This window comes from Anabrus simplex, chromosome X (genome assembly GCF_040414725.1).
Source record: "Anabrus simplex isolate iqAnaSimp1 chromosome X, ASM4041472v1, whole genome shotgun sequence".
Classification (NCBI taxonomy): Eukaryota; Metazoa; Arthropoda; class Insecta; order Orthoptera; family Tettigoniidae; genus Anabrus; species Anabrus simplex.
The window spans coordinates 223,810,682-223,819,273 of NC_090279.1; the positions used below are offsets into that span (position 1 = coordinate 223,810,682).

Here is an 8,592-nt window from a genome sequence, read left to right on the forward strand (position 1 = left end):
CACCTCCGGCACTAACAGCCGTACACCATTTCATTAATTTTTTCATTTCTTGTGTTGTGCTTTACCCACCTTTGAAGGCATTGTTGTTAGGGAAGTGTTTTCATCTTTGTTCTCTCAACTTTTTCACGCCTGTATTCAATAGTACGTTTTCTCGCTTAACATGTTCTCTATTCTTGTACCCTGCAGAAACATCTTATTAACTGTATTGAAAGAAAAGGGGGTTCTTTAAAGACTGACAGTGTATGAAGATGTTCAGACTGTCCTTTTCCTTTCACATTAGCTTCCTATTTCTATCTTGTCTCACTCTAGCCTATCAAAGTGTTTATCCTCTTAAGAGGTCCTGTTCTTGGTTCTATCTTTCTATGTATAACTTGATAATATACTCAGTTTTGGTGCAGATCAATTATTTCTTCACTTTAATTTTTACAATACAGATCGTAGCAATGGAAGGTGGCCAAGTGCAAACTCAAGGAACCCTGGTCCAGATGGAAGCTATCGATCGTGAACTATTGCAGACTTGGCAGAACAACATGACCCGTGAACAGCTGGAGGAACAGTGGAGACTAGTGTGATTCGTGTAGTGATGTGGTGTGCAGATGAAACAGCGCAGTGTGACTCATGAGTCTTGGCAAGCTGAGGGAGGGCAAGTGGTAAGTAACATACATTGCAGTTTAAAATGAAGAAATAAATATGCTATCTGGATTAAAACCACTTTTATATATTTAACAAAGCTGAGCTTTCCACCAAATTACATTGGCCTTCATCAGGGCATGCCTCCGACAGTGAGCAAAGAGGTTCTTTGAAGGAATGTGGAAGTCACGACCATACTATCGACAATGAGCCACGAAAACCTACGTTCTTTAATACTGTGCAGCTGAAAAAACAAACTGCAATATATCAATTGCAGAACTTTATGAACGACCCGTATTAAATTTTATCATCTTGACCAGTTTCCAGTATTGACCGGGTGTATTAGAAACATAAGCCTCTCCACCACCTTCTTTTCTGTCTGTCCACATTCAGAGCATAACTATAGTTTGTCCTGCAATGTTAGTAACACGAGGCACTACTGTGGCGCATGCAGAGTGACTGGCCTTTGTTCAATACTTAGGTTTCCACTAGTAGCACTGAAGGAAGAAGAATTTCACTGCTGCCAACTGTTCGTTTTATATGGCTGTCTTTTCATTTTTATTTTTTTCCTTACTGTGCGCACAGTATGCGCCGCGGCGATAGCAAAAAGCCTCTCAAAAGGAATGTGGACTGGAAGGGGCCACTGTTCTCATGACAGATTGGCCAGGATGGGCAAAAATACGTTACAGCTACTAAATGACCATTTTTTTTCTTGCCGTAAGCCCCAAGATTATGGGAGGAATTGAGAAAGTGTAAGGTTATCGTCTGATGCAATGACACTTTCAAACTTTGCGGGCCTCTTTATCCTTTTTTCTTCTGCAGTGGTTAGTAACAAAATCTTTATCTCTTCATTGGAGGGAATGATGTCTTAATGTTCGATATCTTGGCCAATGCCCGTGATCCTTGGCAGAAGCAATGGATAATGGCGCCTGGACTGTTACTTCAGGTTCCTTCTAGGGGCAGGCAGGTTGGTTTCTGGCAGGCGTAGTGAACACATCACTTATATTAACATATTAAGTTAGAAATACAGTGTGTGCCCCACTGGGATTATACCTCATTCAGTTCTCTTCTAACTTTTTCTGTTGAAGTCTTTAAAGCCTTGCAGCCATCTGTCTCATGGCTTTACCTTAGGTCTCCTTCCTTTCATTCTCATATCAAACATCCCCCTCAACCATCTTTCCTCTTTCATTCTCCACTTGTGACCATATCACTAATCTTGATCTTTCTATTCGGCTGTTATGGGTTCCTCGTCAAATTTTGCCATTCCAGTCCTACACCTAAGGTTCTTCATCTTGCAGGCCTGTATCCTACTTTTATTTATTTCCTCCATTATCCAGTCTCTGTTGCATAAGTCAGCACGGAAACATGTGTGTATCTATGTATGTGTACTCCTTTGTCCTGTGTCCTTATATGGGGTCAGGGATGAGGAGAGATGAAATTATATAAATTATACAGTATGCTTTTACAGTCCTTGTTGTTCGTGGGGGCATGGCAATTCACCCGTGATATGTTAAACCATTTAGAATGTACCCTCAAATAGCATAGTGTTTCATTCACATGTTCAAAGGAGACTACTGACGATACTAGTGAATTTTGGACACAAAATGCAGTACCAAATTTGTGGGGTCCAGTTTCTTTACCACTCTCATACTTCTCTATGTCCTGTATACCATTACCTAATAATCTAGTCTCTTGAATTGCAGCAATTCCCACTCTATACTTCTCTAGCTGTTGACTTAGGATTTTGAAGGATCGAGGTTTATACAGGGTTCTTACATTCCAAGTTCCTATTCATAAAGCCGATTTCCATTGCAGGGTCGTCATATTTTGATATCCATTCTTATTCATGCGAGGCAAATGTGAGATATTCGTAACAACCTCTTTTTTTTTAATGCAATAGAGCCGTTAACCCTATGTGCAACCCCCAACCTGTTCTTTTTGTTTTTCTCTGTATAGTTCCTCAACATCTACATTCTTACTAGACTGCAACCACTTATTATGCCATATTACCACTTCATTAACTGCATCTTGACATGCCTCATGAAACCATTTCTTTTTATTACCAACGCCTTTTGGTATCACTTTCATTGCTACTGTTGTCATGATTTGTTTCACGTTATTCCACCTCGAACCAGCCCTCAGGTCCAGGTTAAAATCCTTGACCTGGCCGGGAATCGAACCCGGGGCCTCCAGGTAAGAGGCAGGCACACTACCCTTACACCACGGGGCTGGCTGTTAATTATTCGATCTATGAAGAAATTGTTATAGCCGTTAGATTTAGCAATAGCACGGATAGTATTCAATTAATTTTTAAAATCATTCTTAGACATTGGTATATTAATGGAACGAAAAATTAAGCTATTGTATGATGCATGTTTATGTGCTTGTGGGTACGTAGAATCTTGTTGGATAGTTGCTGTTTGTCTTGGTTTTCTAAAGAAAAAAAATTTGTATTATAAAGAGGAGGATGTCTGTTGATAGTTAAATCTAAAAAATGTATAGCTTTTGTTAGTTTTGGATTTGAGAGTAAATTTAATGAGAGAGTCAATGTCGTTGAGAAGTAGAGGTGTAGAAGCTGCGGTGTTAATTTCTTCGTTCATAATAACGAGCGTATCATCAACATATTTGGCCCAAAAGAGGATATTGGTAAAATGATCAATTTTTCTGTATTCTAAGAAGTGTAGATAGATCTCTGCCAAGATGCCTGAGGCCAGTGAGCCCATTACTGAGCCATCTTGTTGATGTATAGTGTTGTCAAAGGTGAAAAAATTACTAACGACCAATTTTAAAATAGAAATGAAGTCCTGAACTTCTAGTTTACTTAGGTGACTGTATTTATTTAAGTTATTTTCAATGATGGGGAATAATTTTTAGGGGTGAATGGCGATGTTAAAAGTGGAGAGAACAATTTGGTTGGATGTTAAAATTCTATAGTTATTCTATTAAATCTGTTGTGTTTTTGGTGGATTTGTTAGATAAAGATCTATAGTCTTGTGTTAAAATTATTTGGATGAACTTGGATGTATTATACAGATTATGAAAGTGCCAGGGTGTGTAAAATTTGTGTTTGTGTATGGAAGGTCATGAAATAATAATAATGAAAATGAAAAATGTAAACCTACAACCTGTTTTCCAGTCATTGACCGGGTCAGGGATGTAATGAATGAATCATATATAGGCTATTATTACGATGGGGTCGCCACTCCCAAAGTGATATATTAATGAATGATAGATGCTACGAAATGAGAATGGAGAGTGTTGCTGGAATGAAAGATGACAGGGAAAACCGGAGTACCCGGAGAAAAACCTGTTCCGCCTCCGCTTTGTCCAGCACAAATCTCACATGGAATGACCGGGATTTGAACCACGGTATCCAGCGGTGAGAGGTCGACGCGCTGCCGTCTGAGCCACGGAGGCTCCTAATAATAATAATAATAATAATAATAATGCTTTGTGAGTGTGCAAGTTAAAGTGAAGGAAATAATAATAATGCTTTATAAATTCGCAAGTTAAAATATAATAATAATAATAATGCTGTGAAAGTTTGCGGGTGAAAGTAATAATCAATGTAGATAACATGTGGTGTAAAAGACTTTAATTCGGGCAGTAAATTTGATTTTTACGTATATTGTTGATTTCACGTTTTTGGGCTTTATCATAACCATAAAAATTTGTTTAGCGTGTATAGGATGGTCACGTTATGTTGAAAGCCCAGAGTGGTTTGAGCCCATTTTTAAGATCGGAAGCTGTGCGGGACGAAAATCCGGCATGAGGTTAGTACAGCTCAATTCTGTTTTTTATTATTAAATAGATAAATCTCGATGCCTAAGATGATGTAAGGTCGATTCCGGTGTTATGATTGGCAGAATTCACGCACCGAGGAGTAATTGTTAAATAACATGTTTGAAGAGTTCCAGTGGAATAAAAGGGACTTCAAATGAAAAGGAAGGAATAAGTTAGCAATTGCAGGCATTGGATGTAGTTACCCAGCTGCGATGTTCCATGGGATTTGAGATGTGTCTTGGGAGGACATGGTGTCCCCATAAAATTAACGGCAGTACGGAAATGAAGGTTGCGGTTTCGAATACCGTGGTGTCCCGATCGATGTAAATCGGATCTTGGTGGTTCATATTGGGACTCAACATACTTCGTATGTGACTAATTTCTAGAGAGTGAAAATAAAAATATAAACTTTCCATTTGAAATAATAATAATAATAATCCAAGTGAATCTTGTCTTAAATTAATTGCTTAGTGCCAAAGTAGACCAAAATTGTAAGAGTTCATGCATTAACCATAAATATCGTCAACAGTAGTGTAACACGTGAAATTAAGTTACCATAATAATAATATTATTATTATTATTATTATTATTATTAACTGATCATTAATTTGTGCGGATTAATTATGAGGAAAAACGACCCTTCGTTTGAAACGTCAGCAAAGGATAGCATATAATGAAATATAGGATGATAATTGAAATTAATGATAATAATAAAATAATTGATGGTAATCACAGAATATAATGATCGGATAAAGAATGATAATAATTATTTAATAATCATAGGAAGATATGATAGGGACAGTCGTCATGTGTCGAATTGGTCGGAACCAGATGTTGGTTTTCCACGTGGGAGATTGTTGGCGATAGGTGCGGAATAACCCACGGATGGCACATGTCTTCATTGTATGAGCATAGTAATGAACCTTTCCGTACGTTTGTCGTATTGACAAAAGTAAATATTGAGATAAGATTTGAGTTAACGAGCTACACCTGGCATGTTTGTGAATCTGGAAATATAGGCTAGAGTTTGTCCGTAAAATAAATTCCCTTTTTAGATACGATAACATTCCCACGGTGGGGATCCGGCCCACTAGAATGTACATACCGGAAGTGACTCATGTCCAACGGAACGTGGAGATGACAGTAAATAGTTACTCTCATGCCCTCGTCTCTGGAAGAAGATCTCCAGCAGTAAAACTTCCATTCATACGGATGTGGATTCGATCCCCAGTAACCCATGGGGCAAATTCACCAAATATTTCACACTACCAGAGTAGTGACGTGAATTCAAATGTACCTATGTATTCTTTTTCAGGATGGAAATTTCTAAGTGTAATAATTGTAATCACTTGTTGTGTGCGATTTATGTAAATAAATTGCTCCTTATTGCAATTTCAACAGGAAACAGTTTTCATATCTTTTTATTGTAGTTAGTCCAGTATGCCCATGGAATTTAAGTTGTCACTTCCCAGTCCTATTTTGGAGTTTATAATTTGTATCTATGAATGAGTCGTCCCCCTTTACCTTAATTTGCATGCCCCGTTCATCCCTGTATTCATTTGGTGCGCCTATATATATATATATATATATATTTGTTATTGATTAAAATTTTTAACATCTTTTAATAACTGATCACCCCTGAGATTAAGGCTAGCCTGGGACTCAGGAGGTGAGCGGGTGCAGTATGTATGTATTTTGGGTATTCAGCCCGAAGGCTGGTTTGATCCTCCACAGTTCTGTCAACAGCTGTCATAGATAGCCCAGGCGTCACTGAAGAGGCATACTAGAAAAATGAGGAGTGAGGTAGTTCCCCGTAGCTTTCCTCACTTAGAAGTTGCTATTGCATATCAGTCTGCCAAGCCCACTGAAATGTATACGCCAACCGACCCTACGAGTGATATTTTCACATCATTCATAACAGGGACTGGCTGCGTAAGGAACGGTATTATTAGCATCACTCATACCTCGGTCACCTTCATATTTTGCAAGTTATGAATCTCATTGAAGAGCCGTATTTGAATTCAGAATAAGTTGATACATTAATAAAAACCATCTTTCCAATACATAGTAATCCTTTATATTTAGGATGAAACCATTAACAGATATTAAAATTAGGACATGTACTGACCTACCTTGAATTAGGTTATTTTGGCTGATGGTGCTCACAAAGTATGAGCAAAATATGATGTTGAAGGAACTGCATTGCTTGCCCCGTGAACAAATTATAAATAAAATGATAACATAAGGATCATGGTCATAATCTAAGAGTTTCATTTCCGTATTGATTGTAGCTACAACATGAAATTGATACTGAAACCTCCACCTTATCAATACATTTATTTACATACTATCATTCACACTACCGGTTTCGACCCTTCAAGGGTCATCCTCAGCTGACAACTACAAATATAGTTCTTAAAACATCACAATGGGAAATATTGTACAGTCGTGACAATTGCCCAATTCAACAGACCGTCTACAACAAATGATTAAGAGATAAAAGCATGTTCATTAGTTCTTCTTCTGTATTTTACAGATGGTAGAGTACTTCACTATCTACACCATTCTGCCAGAGATTTCCATCCTCTTCTCGTTGTCCTAAAATGGCGTAGGACAATACGGTGGGGCAAGAGCAAGACATATCCTGCGATGTCCAGTGTGTTTCATCGAATGAACACCGATCGGATGAACCATCAGCTGATTTTCCACAGATATGAGTGTCATTGATAAGGTAAGGATAAGAGCAACATCTTCAAATACTCATGAAAGAAATTGATCTGTCTTTGCTTTTAACTTCTTTGTCATCTACTTTTCTTCTGGTGTTGTTTCCTCACAGAATTAAGGGTTATAAATTTCATGTGTTGTTACTCATATGTTTTCCTCACAGAAGTCTGACAACTAACATGGAATAATTTTTCTTATTTTGTTCTTTCCATGTCAGTTGTCGTATAGATGATGTCGAACCACTGCTGCCCAACTTAATCTTCGCCCACGTCCGCCTGGCCTTCTGTGATCTGTTATCTGTTATATCAGGCCGTACTATTTATTTAATATGTGACCAAAATAGGCTGCTTTTCTGCATTTTGTGAAGGTTAAATCATGTGAAGTTTACTGGCATGATTGTTTACCTTCTTACTGGTTACATTAATATCTACCCATGGGATATTGAAAAATCTGTGATATATCTGTAACCGTAATCGGGACAATTACGCCTACACGTCATCATAATAATAATAAGAAATATTGACATAAATGAATGAGAATAAAGAAATAGTTGTAATAATAATATAGGCACTTAACAATATGAATAAGGAAATATTAACATGACGCAGTGGCGGTGTATTCATATCGGAACATGGAAACGTGACGAGTATCTTTTGTTACGCATTACAAGGGAACCCTTACAGGCCTAAAAATGACAACTAAGACAGGAGAGTGGAAGGTGCAAAGAAGCCCTACGAGGTCTATGGGAATGTATAACGTTATGGGGGAGAAAAGACTTGCAAGAAACACCCTCTAGCTCAGCTATATTAAAAATAACAAACGAAACATTACAAAAGTTAAATCACAAAGCAGTTGATACTTAACGCTTTTGACAAACTGATACAATTACGAATCCAAAAACACAAATGAACAAATAGTTGAATTAAAAAAGGGCTAACTCAGACACTTTAAATTTAAAACTAAAAAATGACATTAAGCAAGGAAATACCGAAATACCAAAGTAAAAAATTACATTAAACAAAACCAGAAAACATTGAGATTAACATTGAAATGACACTTTCCGCGGAAAAGCATGAGTTTCGGAGGGAAGCCCTCACGCTTGCGTTCAATAGGGCGGTCGGATGTAAATGACGCCGAGCACACGCATGCTATTTCTGAAGCCGGCAGAAAGTCCGGAAATGGCCCGATTCACAACCGACCAATGGGAAACAATTTCCACTAGATTCCCTAAATTTTCGCCAATAGGTCATATTAAGATAGCAACTTCTCGAGATTTCCTATTGCGACACCCATGACCGCACATGCAGTATAGGCTGTTTCACAACGAAAACATCGTTACATAAAAAATAATTTTCACCATATTACATCATGATATACAGATCACTTAATCACTCTTGCAATGTTAACAATCCAATCTTGAGGTTTTCTTACATAAATTTTACTAATTACATAATT

At 37.7% G+C, this 8,592-nt stretch overlaps 1 long non-coding RNA gene across 3 annotated transcripts in view; it reads left to right on the forward strand.

Annotated features, from left to right (window-relative positions):
• The window catches only part of LOC136886038 (uncharacterized), a 145,726-nt gene extending 138,588 nt beyond the window's left edge, over positions 1-7,138 (forward strand). For all 3 annotated transcript variants that reach the window (XR_011019077.1, XR_010861679.2, XR_010861678.2), the window contains exons 3-4: positions 435-650; positions 6,950-7,138. This is a non-coding gene — a long non-coding RNA (uncharacterized lncRNA). The remainder of the gene's footprint in view (positions 1-434; positions 651-6,949) is intronic.
• Positions 7,139-8,592: the final 1,454 nt, after the last annotated feature.